The sequence below is a fragment of the Protopterus annectens genome, chromosome 10.part0 (genome assembly GCF_019279795.1).
Source record: "Protopterus annectens isolate FY-2018-M chromosome 10.part0, PAN1.0, whole genome shotgun sequence".
Lineage (NCBI taxonomy): Eukaryota > Metazoa > Chordata > Ceratodontiformes > Protopteridae > Protopterus > Protopterus annectens.
The window spans coordinates 987044033-987068779 of NC_056744.1; positions in this window are offsets into that span (position 1 = coordinate 987044033).

Below are 24747 nucleotides of genomic sequence, written 5' to 3' on the forward strand. Positions count from 1 at the left end.
AGATTTTATATAACAATAGGACATATGTCCCAACAAATGTTATGAGATTAGACATACCCATTGAGGTGTGGAATTGCATTGTTTATGCACATGGAGTAGGGTGTAAAAAGAAACCTCCATTAACATCTTATTAGTACTTTAACTGTACACTACATTCCTATTGACTGCAGGTGTATATCCCCTACATGTATTCTTACACTAGGCAACATGCATTTGATTGCATTATGGGTTTTGCTACTTCATGATATACCTGGCCTATACCTGACATGGTAACTGTCCAGGATGCAGCTGTTACTGCTACATATTTGTATTAAATTGACTTGTTTATGTATCTGCACATCTGGATGTGTTCACGTGGTTTTTTCACTTGTTTTCACACGACCCTACTTTTCAGGTAGCACACTAACATTTCTGGGGAACACCTTGACAGGCTACTCGTGTGCCAGGTTTACCTATGCATGTCAGCCATTTCACAACTGTTTAGGACTGTTGCATACTTCACAGCTACTGGCACTTCCTTCATCCACCTTATATGGGACTGCACTACTGGGGGTTGTCAGCACTTACTACAACAGAGTAACATTTCTTCACTACAAGGGTACAACAACATTTCTGAGCAACTGGCACATACACACTGCAAGTATTATACCTTTCTTATTTACATTAAAACTCTTTTCTACAGGCTCTCTCCTGTATTTGACATTGCACTGCATACAGTAGACCTATTCAGGACATGTTATACCTTTATTGATAGGTGACAAGACTGTTTTACAGGCTCATTCACTTTTTATCTATGACAGTACATGCAGAGATAGTATTCCAGACATGTTTTTGCTTTATTCATGGCTTACTACCCTCTATTCCTGGCTATATGACTTATGATATCTAACAGTACATGCAGAGGATTTATTCAGGGAATGACTGTTTTATACTTCACAGCTACTGCCACTTCCTTCATCCACTTCCTATGGGACTGCACAACTGTGGGTTGACAGCACCTAATACAACAGTACTATTTTTTATTGCAAGGGTACAACAACATTTCAAAGTAAGTGACACAGACACACTCCAAGTTTTCTACCTTTATTAATTACATTGAACACTCTTTTCTACGGGCTCTCTCCTTTACTTGTTATTACAGTGCATACGGAAGACATATTCAGGACATATTATACCTTTCTTGATAGGTTACAGCACTCTTTTTCAGGCCTGCTCACTTATATGTTATGACAGTACATGCAGGGATAGTATTCCAGAATTATTTTACCTTGATTGGTGGGTTAGTACACTCTATTTCTGGCTCACTGACGTTTGTTATATAACAGTACATGCAGAGGATTTAATCAGGACATTTAATTGCTGTATTATTGGGCTTAAACACTTTTCTCATGCTCACTCACATATATCACGTAACAATACATGTAGAATATTTACTAATCTGCCAGGTGGCGCAGCCTTAGCAGCCTATCTGCATAGGCTTGCTGATTCATAGCGCAAGCACCTGCAGCTGTGGAGTAAATAAAGGGATATTGAGACATACCTATCCATTATTTAGACTATATTAGCTTATCTTACATACTGCATTCCATGGCTACCTACGTAGTAGTGGGGCATCCCGCATTTGACGGGCCTCCTGGATCCACTGGTTCAGAAGGTCCTGCTTCCGCCTCTTCAGGTCTGCATGGTGGTGACGGACCTGCTCACCAGTCCGAGGGATGCCTGTGGCACTAGTGAGTTCATGAGCCAACCAGTTCCAAGCCTCCGCCTTATACTCCATTCCTTGGAACTGGCCCTGCAGGAGTCGAGTCTCATGCCTATGGACTAGGAGCCAAACCATATATCTTGACTCCTTGATGCCCCAGCATTGCACTCAAAAGCGTGTACCCTCTCCAGCACCAGCCATTCTAACTGCAGATAGGAGCTACAATCAGTTATGGCGAGTATTCCCGCCTATGGGGCTTAGTATGCCGCATTTCCCGCACTTTTCTGTGATTGGCCGTTTTTTAATATTCTCGGATGACTGCAGACCTGCTTAGCAATGGTTAATCATACATTTATTACAATATATATTAACAGTGGATGCTTAGCCTATGTTGTCGTGGCTTAGTGGTTCAGTACTTTGATTGTGGTGCACCGTGTCCTGGGTTCAAACCTTATCATTGCATTTTATTTTACTACTGTCCAGACAAGTTAGGGGGCATGGCTGTGTTTAAGCAACTTTGCTCTACGTTGCTCCACGTTGTCCGATGGTGCACTGGTTGGCATGGCCGCACCTCTGCACAAACCGATTGTGCTAGGTAAAGCGCTATTTAGCTTTGGGCAACTATTTTGTGCTGGGTAAAGCGCGATTTAGCTATGGGCAACTACATTGCACTGGGTAAAGCACGAGTTAGCTAGGGGCAACTATATTGCGTTGGGTGAAGCGCTGCTTAACTGCAGGCAATTTTCTATTGGGATCCTTTAAAATATTTATTTTATTCACTGATACATTGGTCATTTCACTGCTTTTTAGTTATGTTTAAACATATATCTTGGGTATTATTCCATATACTGATTTAAAAAATAAATACGAAAGGGAGTGGTGGGACTCGAACCGTGAATGCCTCTTCTTTGCACAAACGCTCTACCATTACACTATTGCTATTTGATATGATTTGCATAAACATTCTTTCTTATGCTCTTCCATGTCAGAATTGCTAACTGTAGCTAAGCAATGGGCACACCCGCGCACACACGCGCAAATACAGGCAGCTATTTTGTGAATTAAAAAAAAATTTTAATGTTATGCGTTTTAGATGTGTGATGGGGGTTTACAATATCAGACAGTGAGGTGTTGGGTGCAGGGACATTTGAGCGGACTCGGTCTTGTTTATTTCCTTTTATTTTCAACACTTGCAGGGGTGTGGACATTTAGACTGCCCGGCAGTCGGACACACCCCCTGCTTTCTTACGCGGTCCTTGTAAGACTTACGGTTGAGTCAGCGTGCCCTCATGCATATTCATGGCACACTGACATCATACCGTTCAACTGCAGCCTCCGAGTAAGACTTATTAAGTCTTACACGGAGGATTCGTGAATCCGGGGGTTTGTGTTTGTTCCTGAGAGGTACTGAATTGAATATCTTACTAAAATCAGTGTAGATTGCCTGTGTTAGCCCTCTCCTACTAATTCTGCAATAAGGCACCACTCTCTGCTGCAAAAGCCTGTAAGTCCTATTCAGAAAATACTTGTGCTTTTGTAATTCCCACATTTTTTAGATATTTTTTCATCACCTGTTAGATTCATTGATATATAATTTCAGGAGGCAGTCCTACTGCCTTATTTGAGAATGGGCATCACTATGGCTTTTTTTCCAATTCATTGGTATTTCTATGCTACCCTTCGGGTGATGAAACATCTCTGTCAGACATCTGCCTGAACTCACACCAGTTTTTTTGTTAAGTTTTGAGGAGGTTATTTGGTGTGGTACCTGGGACTTGTTCTCTCTCAGCTTAGTGAACTCTTATTATTGTTCTCGGTAATCTTCACACAGCCCAAATCTTGGTCTGACCTCCCTTTGCTACATCTCCCCGAGACTGGCATATCCCCAACCCCTTCTCGTGAAAAGATCACAGCATAAAGCCTGTTTGTATCTCAGCTCATTCTCTGTCATCCATTATTTTCCTTCCTTCACTGATTGGCTTAATTGAGTTTGCAGTGTCCCATCTTTCTCCTCTTTGTTATTCTCATGAAAAATTATACTCTTCTTTTACTCTGTCTTGTGATTTGTTTTCTAATCCAGCTTTTTGTTTTGGTAATTTCTTTTGGTGCATTCTTCTGTGCCTCTGTGTACTACTGTTGTTCCTCTTGCTCTCTCTGTATTTGTTTCCTGCACTCCTTACCTGTTTTCATTTCTACCTCAATGACTTCATGGTTTCATCACATCTGCTTCCTTCTCCTTATTTTCTTGACCATTTGCTTTCCCTCCTTTTCTGATAACAGTCTTCTGCCATCTCTGCTCCTTTTCCCAGAGCTTATATTGCCCTTCTGTTCCTTTCTATACCCCCATCTCCATCTCTACCATTCTTCCCTGCTCCTTCTGGCAAACACCCAAAATCTCATACCAGTGTCTTCACAAACATGGTCACCTCCTCAGTCTCATACCAGTGTCTTCACAAACATGGTCACCTCCTCAGTTTCATACCAGTGTCTTCACAAACATGGTCACCTGTAATAATGAATCATACAGTTGCTTGATCTCACTCTTTCCTACTTGAGTCTTTCCTCTACTGCCCTAATATCCTCTACCTAAGTCAGTTAGTGTCTGTAGTGTTTTATTGTTGCACTCAGTCAGCAGCAGTTAGGAGAATGTCTTCAGGTCCAATACTTTACTGAATGCATTTTGCTTTTCTAGTCATGATCATGGGATGCCTCACTCTATGTCAAATACCTCCCTCATTATAACATATATATTCCTTTTTCATTACCATTTTCTTGTTTTGCCCATAACATGTTCATTCTACTCTTTCATTGTCTTTGGTGGCGCCCCCTTTACCTTCGTCTCCAGATACCAATGTGCTTGCTTGGCAACATCTATATCATCCTTCATTTCCATGCTTCTTGACCTAATATATAAACATTTTCATTGTTATGCCACCTCATTGGCTATTTTTCCAGCCTTTCCATGTTATACACTCACTTCCCTTCTATCATTGTGTTCCATCTGTTCTGCTCACTAGTCCAAGTCTCCATTATTCCAGCTACATCAGCACCTCCTTTCCCCTAGCAGTGTTAGCAAAGCCTGAGGTGAGGCTATGACTGAACATGGTACTTAGGTGGGGTGCCACTTCATTCTGTAGTTTGTGTAGAAGGCAGCCTGGGATGTTGTCAGGTCCCATGGATGCTGTGTTCTTGGCTTTCGAGAGTGAGGTTTTTACCTGTGCAGCCGTGATTACAGGAACTTTGCATTCTTCCGGTATAGAGATGGGGCCTTTAGGGGGTGAGAAGGGGGGTAAAGTTAGCACTGAACCTGTCTGCCAGGATGTTGGCAATATCAGTTGGTTCTGTATATTTAGTGCCATAATGCTTTAACTCAGAGCAGATCTGAGTGTTGCTATTGAGATTCTTGACATAGCTATGGAATGCTTTGTGGTTGTCTTTAGAATCAGTGGTGATTCTGTTTTCATAACTAGCTTTGAAGGATTTTATGAGGGATCTCAGCTTCTTACTGAGGCTGACCAGGGAGTTCCTCCAATCATGGGATTTTACTCTTGTTTGCAACAGTTTCTTTCTTCTGTTGTAGAGTTTGTTAATGGCAGAAGACCACCAGATTGGCTTCCTTTTTTTGAAGGATAGCATCTTGGTTCTGTTAGGGATAGCATGATCCACGCACTCGTGTAAGTGCTTATAAAGTGCATTTGTGTAGGATACAGCAGTCGTACCTCTATTGTCCATCTGCATGGGTGTTGTGAAGTTTGCCACTTCTGTCTTAAGAAGCGTGAAGTTGGCTTTGGAGAAATTTTTTACGATTGTTTCCCTAATGGGGGGTGGGAGGGGGATGTGGATGTCTAGCATGATTAGCTTGTGGTCGGATCTAACCAATGAGGTCTTGACCTCTGGTGTGGAACACCGGTTGCCCATGTTGGTGATGACCAGGTCTAGGATATTGCTGCCCCTGGTGGGGGTGTGGATAAGTTGATCCAAGGCATTGGAATTGATGAATTTCAGAAAACGTTGAGCAAAAGAGTTGGTACATGAGTAGTTCTTCCAGTTAATGGTGGGGTAGTTGAAATCAACCATTATTAGGGTGTTAGGTTGTAACCTAATATTTTCCAGTGTATTAATAAAAGAGGAGTGGGAATCCTGGGGCATGGTGGGGGGTCTGTAGTAAGCTACAATCTGGATTGCAGTCTTGCCCAGAGTTAGTTGAACTTGGATAATCTCGGATGCATTATGCTGAGCAGCTAGCTTGGAGGTGTGGATATCCTTAATGAATATGGACACGCCTCCACCTTTAGTGTTTCAGTCCGGGTTAGGTGGCCGAAAGGTGTGGTATGAATTATAGCCTGGTAATGCAGGGGTGCTCTCTGGAGCTTTGAACCAGATCTCTGTCACTGCGCAGATGTTGATGTTCTCCATTTTAAGGAGTGCCTCGAGTGAGTGCATTTTGAGGTTTAGACTTCTAGCATTGAGTAGCATTACCCTCAGATTTTGCTTGCTTGTACCTGTTACGGTGGTGAATTTGTCATTTGAACCTTGCCTAAAAAAGGCACTAGAGCTGTTGCCAGTATCTGGAATCCCAAGGGTGACAGGTGCAGGCCATCTCTGGCAAAGCATCGTGGTCTGTCGATCATGTCATCCCAGGCTGACAGATACTGGATTCTCTTAGAATGACACCAGAAGCTTAGCCGATTGTTGAAGTCAATCATTTTGTCCTTATACTGTGGTATCATTCTGGGTGATAGCAGGATGCTACTCAGGGCTAGGGTCATACCTGCCTGGGATACAAGATCAGAGAGCTCCTCCATATCTCTTTTCATGTAGTCCAGGGAGGTACATCTCAGGTCATTCATACCAACATGGACAATGACAGAGTCATATTTGTACTTGTTGTGGAGTGACCTGAGTGCTTGCCTGAGGCAGATCCTGGCACCCGACAGGCAGCTGACAGTAACATTCTCTTTGTTTAGCCTGGTGAGTGGAACATCAGTGTGTCTGACTATAGAGTCACCTATGACTAGAGTGTTGGGTACGTTATGCCTTATGGGCTGTAGTTGAGTGGCACACTGAGTTTGTGGGCTATGTGTCATTTGGGTTATGTTGGGGGGTGGAGGTTGCTTGCATTTCTGCTTTGGAGATCTCGGTTGTTTGGGCAGACTTTATCACTTAATAATAGGAATTTAGTTCCTGACCAGGGTTAGCTGGGGTTCTGGGTTTTATTTTTACTTCAAAGGACTCAGAGGACCAGATCCAATATGTTTGCTTACTGACTATTTGGTCCAGGGAGTTTGCATTTAAATAATGCACGCATCTTTGTGCCTGCATGTTTGGTGGTGTAATTAACGTTGTCAGTGGATGTGGTATTGGGTTGGATGATGAGTGTTCCCAGTAAGTTAAAATATATATTATGGCTTTCCTGGGACATAGAGAGGAACCTATACCTTACAAGGAAGTGGTATGGGACTTTGTCTATGGTGATTTGAACATAGAGAAATTCAAGTGCATTGCCCTGTTTGGCCAGCCTTGAGGCATATTTATTTTTGATGTAAATTGAGACACCTCCACCTTTAATCCTTGTCTGTGTAGTAGCTGGTATAAATGTGTGAAAGCCTTGCCCTGCCAGTGTGCTTTATATGGCTTCAAACCACATCTCAGTGACTGCACAGACATCAGCATTCTGTAGGGTATGGAGAGCTTCTTGTTTAGACTCCTAGGGTTGTGCAGTGATGCCTTTAGGTTTTCATAGATTTGATTTGCTATGTCAGAAGTAGTTTCAGTTTGGCATTGCCTAAAAAGGCACTATGCAGAGGATAATGTTTAAACTAGTCTGGTTAAGTGATTTGCTATCTCTCACAGACTACAAACGCAGACTGTGACCAGCAAAGACAAGACTGCATGATACACCACATTAGCAGCTTTACTTTTAATCTTCTAAAGTCAACTGCTTTTTGTATTTGTCCAGGGATGATATTTGGATAGGAGGCAGCTTCTTTGTTCACCAGTGAGAGTGGGGAGCTCTGAGCAGCCTATCTGTCCCTTGAGGAGTGGTTCCAGCCCAGTGACCTGTAGCTTATGGGCCGTTTTGGGCCATTTCCTATCTCTTTCTAACCCCCTGCTTTAAAGCCAGCTTTAGCGCACTTTTGCGCTTGTAATTTAAAGTTTGTCCTGTTTTTTGCATTTACCTGTTGAGGCTACACACTCAAGTACGCTAGCCTGTGTTACATATTTACTGCATTTTCCTGCTATTTGTTGAAAAAAAGAAAAACAAAAAAAAAATTATTATCCTTGTTTCCCGTCTTTCCTAACCTAGAGTAGTCCAAATACAGGCTTTGCTGTATTCTGGACTTTTGGAAAGTTCCTGTGTTGCCATTTCCTTTCTTGGATTAAGGGAGGCTTCTTTATTCACCAGTGGCAGTGGGGAGCTTAGAGCAGACTATCTATCCCTGGAGGAGTGTTCCCAGCACAAGAATCTGGTAGTCTACTGGCCATTTTGGGCCAATTTCTAGCTCTTTCAAATCCCCCTGTATAAAACCAGCTTTGGCAAGGATTTTGCGCTTGTTACTACTCAGCCAAGCTCCTCGTGGTCCTGCAGAGTGGTGCTAGCAGCAGAGAGGCTAAAAGAGCAACTGCTAACCTGATAAGTGTTTTTTCCTGCTACTACCTGGGCGACTGTACGATCTAGCTAAACTGCAAATATTTCTGCTTCTTGAACTGTTTTAAACTGCTTAAAGTTGTTTTTGCACCTGCACTTTTTAAGTTTGTCCTGTTTGTTGCATTTACCTGTTGAGGCTACACACTCAAGTGTGCTAGCCTGTGTTACATATTTACTGCATTTTCCTGCTATTTGTTGAAAAAAAGAAAAACAAAAAAAAAACAAAAAAAAACAAAAAAAAAAAAAAAAATTATCCTTGTTTCCCGTCTTTCCTGACCTAGAGTAGTCCAAATACAGGCTTTGCTGTATTCTGGACTTTTGGAAAGTTCCTGTGTTGTCCATTTCCTTTCTTGGATAGAGGGAGGTTTCTTTGTTCACCAGTGGCAGTGGGGAACTTAGAGCAGCCTATCTATCCCTGGAGGAGTGTTCCCAGCACAAGAATCTGGTAGTCTATTGGCCATTTTGGGCCAATTTCTAGCTGTATAAAACCCACTTTGGCGAGGTTTTTGCACTTGTTACTACTCAGCCAAGCTCCTCGTGGTCCTGCAGAGTGGTGCTAGCAGCAGAGAGGCTAAAAGAGCAACTGCTAACCTGATAAAAGTGTTTTTTCCTGCTACTACCTGGGCGACTGTCCGATCTAGCTAAACTGCAAATATTTCTGCTTCTTGAACTGTTTTAAACTGTCTAAAGTTGTTTTTGCACCTGCACTTTTAAAGTTTGTCCTGTTTGTTGCATTTACTTGTTGAGGCTACACACTCAAGTGCGCTAGCCTGTGTTACATATTTATTGCAATTTCCTGCTGTTTGTTGCAAAAAAGAAAAAAAGTTATCCTTGTTTCCCATCTTTCCTGACCTAGAGTAGTCCAAATACAGGCTTTGCTGTATTCTGGACTTTTGGAAAGTTCCTGTGTTGCCATTTCCTTTCTTGGATAGAGGGAGGCTTCTTTGTTCACCAGTGGCAGTGGGGAGCTTGGAGCAGTCTATCTGTCCCTGGAGGAGTGTTCCCAGCACAGGAATCTGGTAGTCTGTTGGCTGTTTTGGGCCAATTTCTAGCTCTTTCAAGTCCGCCTGTATAAAACCCGCTGTAGCACGGCTTTACGTGATTTTGTGCATAGCGCTTCATCGAGCAGCGCCGCTTATTTGGGTTTGAGCCTTGGAACTGATCTAGTTCTCATAATAAACACCCTATTCCTATGCTAAAGCCTAGCACTTGCTCACTAAAGCAATTATATAAGTCAGCACTAAAAAATTAAAAGCACTACACCCTCACAAACTCCTCTTGAGTAACTTGTTCCCCATTGGCCCTTTTTTTCAATTATAAAGGAATTCCCAATACTATTCTAGCATGTCCAAAGGTCAGTTGTCAATCTCCTCTCCGGTCCAGCTGGTGAACCTGGGAATCTTGAGGCAATGTTACAACTGCCTAATGTACACAGACAACCCTCTCCTCCTCCCAACAAATTCCAACACATGTGAGAGATGCAACCATATAGCCAAACTGGAGGCTAAGCTCTCTCAACTCAGTACTGGCGTAACCAGTCAGGAGGAGAAGGAAACCACACTCCCTACAATTCCAGTCTCACATAGACCTACCATGACAGCAAACCAAACACATAAACACACAAAAACATACTTGGAGGCTCTAAATAAAAATCTGCCTAAGCAGCAGAGACCTCCAAAGCAGACACCCAAGCAACCGCTACCCCAAAACAAAACACATGCAACACATAGCTCACAAAGCCAGCGTGCCGAACAGTCACAGCCCTTAAGGCTAAACAACACACCTGATACACTTGTAATAGGTGACTCTATCATCAGGCACACTGACGTCCCGCTCACCAGGCTGAACAAGGAGAAGGTCATGGTGAGCTGCCTATCGGGTGATAGGATCCGCCACATAACACAAGCACTCAGGTCACTCCAAGGCAAGTACAAATATGACTCAGTCATTGTCCATGCTGGTGTGAATGACCTGAGACGTACCTCCCTGGACTACATGAAAAGAGACATAGAGGAGCTCTCTGGGCATGTAGCCCAGGCCGGTATGACCCTGACCTTGAGTAGCATCTTACCCTCACCAAGAATGATGCCACAGTATGAAGACAAGATTATCAATTTCAACAATTGACTTAAGTATTGGTGTCATTCAAAGGGGATCCAATGCCTGTCAGCCTGGGATGACATGCTCGACAAGCCACGATGCTTCGCTAGGGACGGCTTGCACCTGTCACCCTGGGCTTTCGGATATTGGCAAAGGCTCTTGCTACCCCCATAGTGCCTTTTTTAGGCAAGGCTCAAAAGACAAACCCACCTCCATAGGTATCACAAGGGATAAGAAGCTAAGAGTAATGCTACTCAACGCCAGAAGTCTAAACCTCAAGATGCATGCACTCGAAACTCTCCTTAGCATGGAGAACATCGATATCTGTGCAGTAACAGAAACCTGGTTCAAGGCTCGAGAGCACCCCAGCACTACCAGGTTATACCTCATACCATGCTTTTCAGCCCCAAAACTTGGACCGAACCACAAAAGGAGGGGAGTATCAATATTCTCAAAGATACCCACACCTCCAGGTTGGTGGCACAACACAAAGCATCAGAGACTATCCATGTGCAACTAACAGTGGGTAAAACTGCCTTCCAGTTTATAGCCTGCTACAAACCACCCTCCCAAACCCAGGAACCCCACTCGGCCTTCCTGAGAACACTGGAAAATATGAAGGTCTCTCCAAACACCATTATATTGGGTGACTTCAACTACCCAACCATAGACTGGGAGCATTACTCTAGCTCCAACACCCTAGCCCAAAGGTTCCTAGAATTTATAAACTCAAATGCTATGGAACAACTTGTTACCACTCCCACAAGAGGGGAAAACATACTGGACCTGATCATCACCAACATGGGGACTCTATGCTCCAGACCAGAAGTGTATCCCTCACTGGTAAGATCAGACCATAAACTAATCTCACTGGATATTCACATCCCGACCCCACCCCATGCCCAGAAAACCACAGTGAAAAACTTCTCTAAAGCAAATTTCACACTCCTCAAAACCGAGGTGGAATCCTTCAAAGCCCCCAGGCCTCTGGATAATATGGCCCAGACCACAAAATCCTTTATAAACGCATTCTATGAACACATTCAGGAATGCATGGATCATGCAATCCCAAATAAAACCAAGACCCAATCCTCCAAAGGCAAACGTCCTGTCTGGTGGACCCCAGCCATAAACAAACTATACAATAGAAGGAGGAAGCTACTACATGACAGAGCAAAATCCCAAAAAGGGAAGGCATCTCTGATCAGTATTAGCAAAAAACTACGGGCACTCATAAAATCGTCTAAGGCCAGCTTCGAGAGAAAAATTGCACAGGACACTAAGGATAATCACAAGGCTTTCTTTAGTTATGTTAGGAACCTGGGTGGGAATTCCCAGATATGCTCAGAATTAGTCCAAAATGACAAAAAATAACCCGAACCCACAGACATTGCCAACATCCTAGCTGACAGGTTCAGCACAAACTTCTCTCCCCCCTCCCCACCAAAAGGGCTAATATCTATCCCAGCAGAGTGCTGCTCCCCTGACATCTCAGATGCTCAGGTAAGAGCTGCCCTCTCCAAAGCAAGAAACACAGCATCAATGGGACCAGACGGTGTCCCGGGCTGCGTCCTACATGAACTCCAAGAAGAGCTAAACCCAAACCTAAAACTACTGTTCAATCTCAGCCTTACTACAGGATATGTACCCAAAGAGTGGCGTACAGCAACAGTGGTCCCTCTCCACAAAGGTGGTGCCTCAACAGATCCTGGAAACTATCGCCCCATAAGTCTCACTAGCTTGGTCTGCAAAGCTATGGAAAGGATCATCATGGACCTTATAAATAAAGATATTGGGGACCTACAGACACTGGATCCTACCCAGTTCGGCTTTGTTAAGGGCAGATCCTGCCTCTTAAACCTGGTCAATTTATTTGAAACAGTCACCAAGGCCATTGACAAGGGGAAGGTGGTCCAAACAGCCTACCTGGACCTCGCAAAAGCCTTCGATACAATACCCCACTCGGGCATTATAGATAAGCTCACCAGCTTAAATATAAACCCCTATGTCACTAGATGGGTTGCAAACTGGCTCAAGGACAGAACCCACATGGTTAGAATAGCTGGAGCCATGTCAGACTCCAAACCAGTTACAAGTGGTGTCCCACAAGGCTCAGTCTTGGGACCTCTCTTGTTCGGTATATATTTCTCGGAGGTACAGGCCAACATGGAAGGACTGTGGCTGACCAAGTTCGCAGATGACTGCAAACTGGGCACCATAATAGACTCTCCAGCTGACACAAGCATCCTCCAAAAGGGCCTCATAGAAACAGACAACTGGTGCCAGAGCCATGGCCTCAAGCTAAACGCCAAAAAGTGTATAGTCATCCTCTTTGGCAAAAACAAAGTGCCACAAATTACCACATAGGTGGTAATCCATTAAGTACAGAAGAAGTAATTAGGGACCTGGGGACCCAAGTTGATAGCAATCTCTCATTTGACAACCACGTGGCCAAAGTGGTTAGAAAAACATTTTATATAGCCCACCTAATCATGAAGGGATTCACATCTAGATCAGGGGAGGTCATCGTGCCTCTTTACTCATCCCTCATCAGGCCCATAATTGAGTACAATGCCCCTTTTGGGATGTACCTTACCAGACACCTGCAACAACTGGAAAGACCCCAAAAGTACCTCACCAAGAGGATCAAGGGGCTCAAACAGATGCCGTATGCTGCCCGGTTAAAGAAACTCCAGCTCTACTCAGTGGCATACCGCCTGCTCAGAGGCGATCTCTGCCTGACTTATAAAGCCATGTCCAACCCGGAATTAATGGACATGGTGCACCTCAGAAAATCCAAATCCCATCGAGCTACGCTCGAGGGACTTAAACCTCAGCACTGAAATAAATAGGACATGCTGGAGGGACAGATTCATAACCCAGAGGCTCCCTTCACTCTGGAATAAAATCCCAGTCCAGGTTAGGCAGAGTTCCTCATTGACTCTCTTCAAGAGGAATCTTGATGAGTGGATGGGAGATCGTAGGTTTACCCCGGGTATCACTTCTGTGTCACTGTTAGACAGAAGCGCAGTATACTAACCTCGAAAAAGGGCATAGCAAAATTAATTTAAAATGGGTGGCGAAAGCCATACACACTCTGGCTAGGCTTATAAATGCCCTAGGGCAGATAGCCTAGTATGAACCTATGAACCTATGAACCTATGATGATGCAAGAGATATCAAGGTTAAGACTAGTTTAGTTTATAACACATTTTTACCACAGTGACTGTTGCTGACATTAAGATATCCTTTCTTTATTCAGTTTTGGATATACTGCTAGACATGTAAGATACCTAACATTGTGGTGCTTTTACAACCCATGACTCCACTAAGACTGGTCCAGTAACAGGGAGAGGTCAGCAGGGGATACCTAATCTTTATGGGTGTATCTAAAATGTTGCAATACTGTTTCAGTGTAGTTCGCTTATTTCTGTTAATTGACTAATTTTTGCAGCTACCTAGATTAGTTACTCTTCTGATATCCTAATGAGATGTGGGTGCACTTAACTGATCAACAGGCACCTCAGGCATGACTGTTGTCAATAAAAATAAAAACCCAGGTTTAAACAGAAGCATTGTTGTTGTTTGCTGTAATATCATCCGGCTTTATTGCATTTCTGTCAGACTTTGCTGACAACTACTAAGTTTAGTCATAAACTATACTGCCCTCATGAACATAGTGATATGGCATACTATGCAGTAGGATGATTAATAAAAATGCAAAGAGAAGGAATATTTTTGTGAAATACTGTCTTAAAAAAGATATGGTCATGTGCTTATATTTTTGCATCATTTTGCCAGTTTCAGGGTTTTTCTTAAACTTATGTTTTTGTTTAGGTTCATAGGTGTGCACAGGGCTAATGACCACTGGGGCCTTTTTAAGCCCAACCATGCATCCTGAATCTCTGACAAGTTTTGGTACCCTTTGCAGTGTACATAACAGTATCCTATGGTTCTGCTGGAAGTGGGAGGATGTAAATGCTGTTTGATATGCTAATATTATACTAAAATATTGGCCTGATTTTTAGTCAGATGTCTTACATTTCAGAACCCTCCGTACCTCTTTTGATGTCTGAAGGTTGAGACATATGGGTAGCACATTATTACTGTGTGCTTTATGTCTCAGATAACATTTATAAGTCACAGACCAGGGTTTTCATGTTTGACTTGTACAGCCTGATTAATAAAATGATTAACTCATATCTTCAGGAAAAAAATACTAAAGTTTAAAGTTTAAAACTAAAGTTTAAAGATGATAGACAGAAGAAATGATAGGAAGAGAATCAAAGAACTGGGAAGGAGTCACATTCAGATGGTTCAAATGACTGTAGCACAACATATTTAGGTAATCTAATACAAGTAAAATAAGGCAAACAACAATTTACAAAGACTATTTCTAAATGCAATTTATAATTTACTAAGATACAATTAAAACTTTGATTTCCTATATTTTATACCTAACTGAAGGCTACATTATCTTTTTAATTTTTACATTTGCTGTAATATGATTTGCATCCATTTGTTCTGAAACTTTATTTAACAATTCATCTATTGAGAACACATTTACTTGTAAAAAGTTATGCCATTTTTTTAAAGAATGAATTACAGCATTTATTTGATCACCCCAAATTAACCACTTATGCTTTGTGGGGAGATGTGCAATTTCTCCATGCCCTGATAATAACATGTTCTTGTAGTTGCCAATAAGGCCAAAAGCAAAGGGCATTGACTACTATTAACACATGCAGGAATGGGGCATTAAAAGTATCATTTACACAGATATGACCATATTGTTGGACCACAACATCTAAAAGCAATGCTGAACCTGTAGCCAAATAGGATTTAGTGAAGGGTCTTTTTTACTGTGTCAGAATTGCAATAATTATCATGAGACATGCAAAACACCTTCTCCTGGATTCAGCAAGCAGCCGTGCAGGAATAAGCTATTCCTGCACGGCAGGGACCGTTCTTGTTCAGCACGACAGCGCGCCATGCATATGTGTGAAGGCGCACTGCCGTGCTCTAAAATGGACATGGTTCCATGTAAGAGCACAGGGGGTGTGTCTGAGAGCAGAGTTCTCACAATACACAAGCTCCCTGCACTCCAGAATTGCCTTTCAGCAATTTAAAATGGGCAAAAATGCTCGTAACACCCCCAACCTGTAAGGGTAAGGAATGTGGACAAAGCCAAAAGGGACAATCGTCCCACAAAGCAGAAAGTTGATAGAATAACAGGGTCAGCATTAACAGGGATATTCTAAAGGGTAAAAATAAAAAAATCACAACAAATACATATTTTTTTAAAAATGCAATAAAGTTTAAGCATAGCTGCATGGGTGTGCCTATTGTTTAGCTATGCTTAGTCCACCTTAAACAGCACAAGAAGTTAAATAGCAAGAGACATCCAACATAGGCAGTACTGCAATAGTGTAGTGGTTAGAGTGTATGCTTTGCAAACACCCATTTCTAGTTTGATCCCCACTGTAACCACAATTTGCATTTTACATGTGAAAGCAGTACATAAACATTTTTTTTTATAATTAGCTGCTAAATGATATATATTTGTTAACCAGAGTAATGTAGTAGGTCCAGAAGTGAGGTGTCAGTTTAATAAAGTTATGAAACCCCCATATAAACACAAGTGCCTCATACAGTATAGTCACACATGAATAAATGTAATGAAAGCACATTGGGGGATGTCAGGGACAGTAAACAAATTTATAAGATGTAATGAATGCTGAATCAATCTCATGCAGTAGATAGTCTATAAAATAAAAAATAAGTAATGCTAAGCATTGCACAGCTCTGCTTACCAGGTGTAAGCATTGTGTAAATATGATAGCTAAGCAATGAGTAGCCCAGCTAAGTGGATTTACCCATTGGTAAGCAGTGCTGAACCTACCCCTTTAAGCACTGCCAACCTTAGCTAAGCAAGTTTGCCCATAGCTTAGCTTAGCTCAGTATATTCAAAACTGTCCAATCACAGCAAAGGGTGGGAAATTGGCAGTATTTAAACCCTGCAGGTGGGAATACAGCACATAACTGGTTGCAGCTTCCCACTGTAGGCATTATGGCAGGTGTTTGTGAGGGCATGTGGTTCCGGGCACAGCACTGGGGCATACAGAAGTCCAAGGTCATGGTAGGACACCTGGTAAATAACCATGACAAGAGACTGCTGCAGGGCCAGTACCAGGGCTCCCAATATAAAGCAGAAGCCTGGGACCATCTCGCCTGTGATCTCACCAGTGCCACTGGTATCCCTCGGACTGGTGAGCAGGTCCGGCACCACTATGCCGACTTGAAGCGGAGGAAGAGGGAGCTCTTGGATGAGTGGGTCCAAGAAGTAAGACAGAGGGGTGATGTCCCAGCAGTGTGTAAGTATTCATGTCAATAACTGTTTACCAAAGTCCAGTTTGTGTATGTGATGGATAGGTATGCCTAAATATTTCTCTATTCCCTTTACAGCTGCAGTTGAGTCGGCTGTGAATCAGTAAGCCCATGCCAGTAGGTTGCAAAGGCTGTTTCGCGAGGCTGGTGAGTATCAATCCTTCTTGTAGTAGTCATACCAAATAAATATAAAGAAGTAGAAAGTCACCTGGCAGTATAAAAACTGTTTATATGTTGTACTGAATAAACCAGACAATATGACAGTAATAGTCCCATATAGGTGATATTTAAATTAAACCGTAACTGCCTGGCAATAAAGTTTTAAATCCTGGACTGGTTGTGTTTACTCTGGTATTGTATGGCCTGACATGTAGCATTCACCAAGATCTGATATGACAATAGTACTGTAGTGTCAACCACTGTTTCTCACACTGTGCTACATAAAGTTATGTCTAGGAATGTCTGTATAAGACTGTTGTAATTACAAGGTCAGATTGTACAACCAAGAGAGACGTAGACAGAAAACACTGTAGAAACAGACAGCAGTTTCTAAATAGCTCATTCTGATGAAACAGAAATTGTTGTATTTTTAGCACACACAGCCATGGCTTGAATCCTGGGAGTGGTAGTAAGCTGTATGCATAATCATAGGTTTATAGGTTCATAGGTAGGTACTAGACTATCGGCCAAAGGGCCTAAGTAAGCCTAGGCAACAAGGTCCCCTGGCTTACGCCACCCAAGAAAGTTATTTTCCTGTGCCCATGTTGAGCATAGCCACTGAAATGATCCCCGGGGTGTATTTCCTATTTTGCATCCACTTATCAAGATTTTTCTTGAAGAGTGCTAATGAGGAACTTTGCTTGACATAGATGGGTAGCTTGTTCCAGAATATGGGAAGTCTCTGGGACAGGAATCGAGCCCTCCAGCATGTCCTGTTTATTGTGTTGACAAGGTTTAGGTCCCTAGAGTGTGTAGCTTGCAGGGTTGGGATTTCTTTAGATGTAGCATGTCCAACAGCTCTGGGTTTGACATAGCTTTATATGTTAGGGAGAGATCACCTCAGAGTAGGCGATATGCTATGGAGTAAAGCTGGAGTTTTTGAGATGGTCAGTGTAGGGCATCTGTTTGAGACCAGTAATCCTCTTTGTGAGGTACTTCTGTGGCATTTCCAGCTGCTGCAGATGTCTTGTGAGGTACATTCCAAAAGAGGCATCGTACTCAATAATGGGTCTAATGAATGTCGAGTAGAGGGGAACAATGACCTCTTTTTTCCTAGATGAGAACCCTTTTGTGATGAGGTGTGCCATGTAGAAGGATTTCCCGACTACTGTGGCTATGTGATTATCAAAGGAGAGACTACTGTCCACTTGGGTCCCCAGGTCTCTTATCATACATTCGGCGTTAAGTAGACTGCCGCCTATGTGATAGTTCATGGGTACAGAGTTTTTACCAAAGTGGATGACAATGCACTTTTTGGCATTGAGCTTGAGGCCATGGCTCTGACACCAGGCATCTGTCTCAGTGAGGCCCGTCTGTAGGATGTCCACATCATTTGGGGACTCAACTATGGCTCCTAGTTTGCAGTCATCTGCAAACTTCATTAGCCAAAGGCCTTCTGTGTTAGCCTGTACTTTAGAGAATTAGATACCAAACAGCAGAGGTCCCAGGACTGAACCCTGTGGTTCTCCAGTTGTCACTGGCTTGAAGTCAGATTTGGAGTCTGCAACTTTTACAGTGTGGGTCCTGTCAGTGAGCCAATTGGCAACCTATCTTGTGACGTAGGGATTTATACCTAGTTTAGTGAGTTTAGCTATAATTCCAGAATGGGTGATGGTGTCGAAAACCTTGGCGAGGTCAAGATAGGCTGTGTGAACCACCTTATCCTCGTCTACAGCTTTGGTGACTGCCTCAAAGAAGTTGATCAGGTTCAGGAGGCATGATCTGCCTTTCACAAACCCGAACTGGGTGGGGTCAAGAGTTTGGAGGTTACCAGTGTCTTTGTTTATGAGTTCCATGATGATACTTTCCATGGCCTTATAGACCAGGCTCATCAGGCTAATAGGGTGATAGTTCTCGGGATCAGTGGTGGCTCCCCCTTTGTTTAGTGGGATAACTGTTGCTGTGTGCCATTCAGTGGGATTCAGTGGGCACAGAGCTTGATGTGAGACTATGACTGAATATGGTGCTTAGGTGGGGAGCCAGTTCGTTCTGAAGTTCGTGTAAAATACAGCCTAGGATGATTTCCGGTCCCATGGATGCTCTGTTTTTGGCTTTAGAGAGTGCAGCTTTTACCTGCATAGTTGTTTGATTACAGGGACTCTGCATTCTTTGTGTATAGATATGGGCCCTTTAGGGGGTGAGAGGGGGGTAAAGTTAACACCGAACCTATCTGCAGGATGTTGGCAATATCAGTTCGTTCTGTAATTTTCATGCCATTGTGCTATAACTCAGAGCAAATCTGGGTGTTGCCATTGAGATTCTTGACATAGCTATAGAATGCTTTGTGGTTGTCCCTAGAATCAGTGGTGATTTTGTTTTCATAGCTAGCTTTGGAGGATCTTATAAGGGATCTCAGCTTCTTACTGAGGCTGTACAGGGAACTCCTCCACTCATGGGATTTTACTCTCTTTTCTAACAGTTTCTTCCTTCTGTTGTAGAGTTTGTTTATTGCAGGAGACCGCCAGGTTGGCTTCCTTGTTTTGGAGGATAGCATCTTGGTTCTGTTTGGGATAGCATGATCCATGCACTCGTATAAGTGCTAATAGAGTGCATTTATATAGGATTCAGCAGTCATAACTGTATTGTCCAGCTGCATGGGTGTCATAAAGTTTGGCACTTCTGTCTTAAGAAGCATGAAGCTGGCTTTTGAGAAATTGTTTACCGTGATTTCCTTAATGAGGGGGTGGGTGGGTTGTGGATATCTAGGGTGATTAGCTTATGGTCAGATCTGACCAACGAGGAGTTGACTTCAGGTGTGGAACACCAGTCACTCATGTTGGTAATGACTAGGTCTAGGATATTGTTGCCTCTGGTGGGGATGTGGATAAGTTGATCCAGGGCATTGGAATTTATGAATTCCAGAAAGTGTTGAGTGAAGGAATTGGTACATGAGTAGTTTTTCCAGTTAATGGTGGGGTAGTTGAAATCAGCCATTATTAGGGTGTTTGGTTGAACCCTAATATTTTCCGGTATATCAAGAAAAGAGGAGTTTGAATCCTGGGGCATGGTGGGGGATCTGTAGCAAGCTACAATTTGGATTGCAGATTTGCCCAGAGTTAGTTGCACTTGGATAACCTCGGATGCATTATGTTGAGCAACTAGCCTGGAGGTGTGGATATCCTTAATGAATATGGACACACCTCTACCTTTAGTGTTCTGGTCCAGGTTAGGTAGCCGAAAAGTGTGATATGAGTTATAGCCTGTTAATGCAGGGGTGCTCTCTGGACCCTTGAACCAGGTCTCAGTTACTGCATAGATTTTGATGTTCTCCATTTTAAGGAGGGCCTTGAGGGAGTGCATTTTGAGGTTTAGACGTCTAGCACTGAGTAGCATTGCCCTCAGTTTTTGCTTGCCTGTTCCTGTTACAGTGGTGAATTAGTCATTTGAACCTTGCCTAAAAAAGGCACTATAGGGGCAGCAAGAGTCTTAGCCAGAATCCGGAATCCCAGGGGTGACAGGTGCAGGCCATCTCTGACAAAGCATCATGGTCTGTTGACCATGTCGTCCCAGGCAGACAGATACTGAATCCCCTTAGAATGGCACCAGAAGCTTAGCCAATTGTTGAAGTCAATCATTTTGTCCTTGTACTACGGTATCATTCTGGGAGATGGCAGGATGCTACTCATGGCTAGGGTCATACCTGCCTGGGCTACAAAATCAGAGAGCTCTTCCATGTCTCTTTTCATGTAGTCCAGGGAGGTACGTATCAGGTAATTTACACCAACATGGACAATGACAGAGTCATATTTGTGCTTGTTGTGGAGTGACCTGATTCCGTGGGTTATGTGGTGGAACCTGGCACCCGACACGCAGCTGACGGTAACCTTCTCCTTGTTTAGCCTGGTGAGTGGGACATCAGTGTGCCTGACTATAGAGTCACCTAAGACTAGTGTTTTGGGTATGTTGTTTTGCCTTATGGGCTGTGGTTGAGTGGCACACTGAGTCTGTGGGCTATGTGTCATTTGGGTTGTGTTGGGGGGTGGAGGTTGCTTGCATTTCTGCTTTGGCGGTCTCTGTTGCTTGAGCAGATTATTATTGAGAGCCTCCACGAATGTTTTTGTGTTTCTATATGTGGATTTTTGGTGGTGTAGATTTAGTGGGACTATGTGATGAGTGTGGTGTGGCTCAAGTGTTTACCTTCTCTTCTTGACTGTCAAGTTCAGTCTTGGTTGGAGAGAGCTTTACCTCCAGTTTGGCTAGATAAGTGCATCTCTTACAGGTTGTGGTGTTGGGTGGTAGGAGGAAAGGGTTATCTGTATACATGAGGCAATTTCTACATTGCCCCAAGATGCCCAGATTTATCAGATAGACAGGAGAGAGCACTGGGAGCTGACCTTTGGACATGCCTGAATAAAAAACTACTTTCCTCTAGACAAGTGAGGAAAGCGAGTATAAGAGCTGTTTTTCTCTACGCAAGTGAGGAAAGTAAGTACAAAAACTGTTTTCCTCTAGGTAAAGAGGAAGGTTGAGCGCTGTAGTAATTTGTAGCTTATTTAGTGCTAACAAGTTCTGAACAAGTGCTGAGTAAGCAAATTCAAGTGCTAAAACTAAGAATCTGTACCTGGATCTTGTGGTAGATATGCTACCCAGTGCTTATCACTCCCACTGATAAGCTAGAATGCTTACCTCCAACACAGAAAGGCTTGGAGGGCTCAGAAGCTTATAAACAGTCCGGGATACAGCAAATCTGTATCTGGACTAGACTAGTTACAGAAAAGGTGGGAAACAATCGCAGATGTGGGCTTTTAAACCAGAAAGTTGAAAGAGATGGAAAAATTACCCAAATGGCCAATGAACTACAATTTCTGGGCCAGAAACCACTCCTGTGTTAGATAGGCTACCTAGTGTTTACCACTCCCACTGATAAGCTAGAAGGCTTCCCTCCAACACAGAAAGGCTTGGGGGACTCAGAAGCTTACAAGCCGTCCTGGATACAGCAAATATGTATCTGGACTAGACTAGTTACAGGAAAGGTGGGAAACAAGCGTAAATGTAGTCTTTTAAACCAGAAAGTTGAAAGAGATGGAAAAACTGCCCAAACGGCTAATAACCTACAATTTCTGGCCAGAAACCACTCTTGTCGTAGATAGGCTACCTAGTGCTTACCACTCCCACTAATAAGCTAGAAGGCTTCCCTCCAACACAGAAAGGCTATAGGGGCTAAAAAGCTTACAAACAGTCCTGGTTACAGCAAATCTGTATCTGGACTAGACTAGTTACAGGAAAGGCAGGAAACAAGCTTAGAAATTTTTTTTTTGGAAAGTGGAAAGGGAGAAAGGAGAAACAGAAGATAAATCAAAATTAAGGACCTAAGTGGCTTACCCTTCACAAATGTTCTCTCTGTATTAGGTAGAGGGAGCTAGTAACACTAGACTTGAATAGCTGAACAGATGGGACTGGTAGGAGTGTCTGAAGTCAAAATATGATCTCACTGTACTCGGTTGAGTGAGCAAATGAGATAGACCCAGGAGGAGTGTTCAAACACAAATTTACAGGTGGGTGGGCAAGTCCAAAGCCACCAAGATTAATACCAAAACAAGAACAGGGAGGGTAGATGGGAAACTAATTGCAGAGACAGAGTGAGAGAGACCACAGTATACTATGAAACAATTAAATAGAAAAATAAATAACTACAGAGAGACACAGACACAATATTCAATGAAACAATTAAATAGACAGAAAACTGAAATGTGATACAATCTTTAACACTGCAAGTTTGTACTTAACTCAGCTAGTAATGCAATTGATTGTAGGTATGTAGCAGAAGCCAAACAATTCAGGTATTCAGCATACCTCTCAACTGTACAGATTTTCCCAGAATGTTCAGATAATTGGCTCATGTTTTTGGCCTGTTCCTCTTTCTCCATGGCAAATCACTGGGATGATCTCAGAATCGTAGTCACTAAATAATGAAATATATTTGAGTGTCAGAATTCAAATCCTTCAGAAAATGTATATTAAAACAAATCCTTTTACTCTAGCAACTCTGTAAATTTATAAGAGCAATATTCAAAATATGTCCCTATTTGTACCTCCATGTTGTCAAGCTTTGTCCAGATGTTGTGCATTAAGAGATTGAGAGGTATGTGCATAATTTTAACTTGGAATCTGGGAATATGTGTAGAAACAGTCAGGTAGTATTAACAAACACCCCCCCCCCTCACAGGTCTTTCAGATAAGAAAACTAACTGCCTGGCAATAAAGTTTTAAATCCTGGACTGGTTGTGTTTACTCTGGTATTGTATGGTCTGACATATAGCATTCACCAAGATCTGATATCACAATAGTACTGTAGTGTCAACCACTGTTTCTCACACTGTGCTACATAAAATATGTCTAGGAATGTCTGTATAAGACTGTTGTAATTACAAGGTCAGACTGTACAACCAAGAGAGACTTAGACAGAAAACACTAAAGGAACAGACAGTGGTTTCTAAATAGCTCACTCTGATGAAACAGAAATTGTTGTATTTATACCAGACACAGCCATGGTTCGAATATTGGGAGTGGTAGTAAGCTGTATGCATAATCATACCTCTCAAATGTACAGATTTGTCCAGATAATTGGCTCATATTTTTGGCCTGTTCCTCTTTTTTCTGGCAAATCTCAGGATTGTAGTCACCAAATAATGACACACATTTGAGTGTCAGACCTCAAATCCTTCAGAAAATGTATATTAAAACAAATCCTGTTATACTAGCAACTGTCTAAAAGTTTATAAGAGCAATATTTAAAATATGTCCCTATTTGTACCTCCCATTTTGTCAAGCATTGTCCAGATGTTGTGCATTAAGAGGTTGAGAGGTATGTGCATAATTTTAACTAGGAATCTAGGAATATGTGTAGAAACAGTCAGGTAGTATTAACAAACATTTCCTCCACAGGTCTACCAGGTAAGAGAAGTTGAATTTAGCTATAAGAAAATTGAAGTATACACTGTGTACAAACACACCACTGCCCAAACCAAGGCAACAGGGTATTGTAATAATACCTGTAGAGTAATGATTAGAGCAATGATCATTAAAGTTGTGAGTACTGCAAGGATATACAAGTTGTTAATTGACATCTCCCCCCCACCATATCTGCAACAATAATCTAAACACACAAATCAATGGGTATGTTTTACACCAAACCTAATGTTGGGACATATGTCCTATTGTTCAACAAATAATGAAATGTCTTTCCATTAATATTCCATGTTGAAATACTATCACTGGTGGCCTGTTGCTATTAATGTAACCTGCATGCTGTTGTAATGGCCACTGTGGTTCTCTATATGCATGTGTTCTGTTTGCTATGCAACTGTTTCAAATCTGTTGTTTTGGGTTAATGGGAATATCTATGCATGCTGTTATAACTAGTCTTGGATTGTGTTGACTTTTAATAACCCACATATGTTCTAAAACTGTAACACCATACCACGTTTGGGAAGGCCAGTCCCAGTGGACCCACCTCTCCCACCTCATCTGGCTGTGGCACTGAGCCCCAGCATGTCTGAGAGCCACCCCAGGACCTCCTCATCTGCTGGCCCTGCACCACCTTCGGGTGGATCCGCCTCATGGGATGAGGCTCACCCCCCCCGGGGAGTGGGCACGGACAGGATCTTGTTACCCAAAGACAGGTCCAAGGTTTGGTGCATATCGAGCTCCGAAAGGTGTTTGGAGATCTGCTACGCCAGCTTGAGGGTCA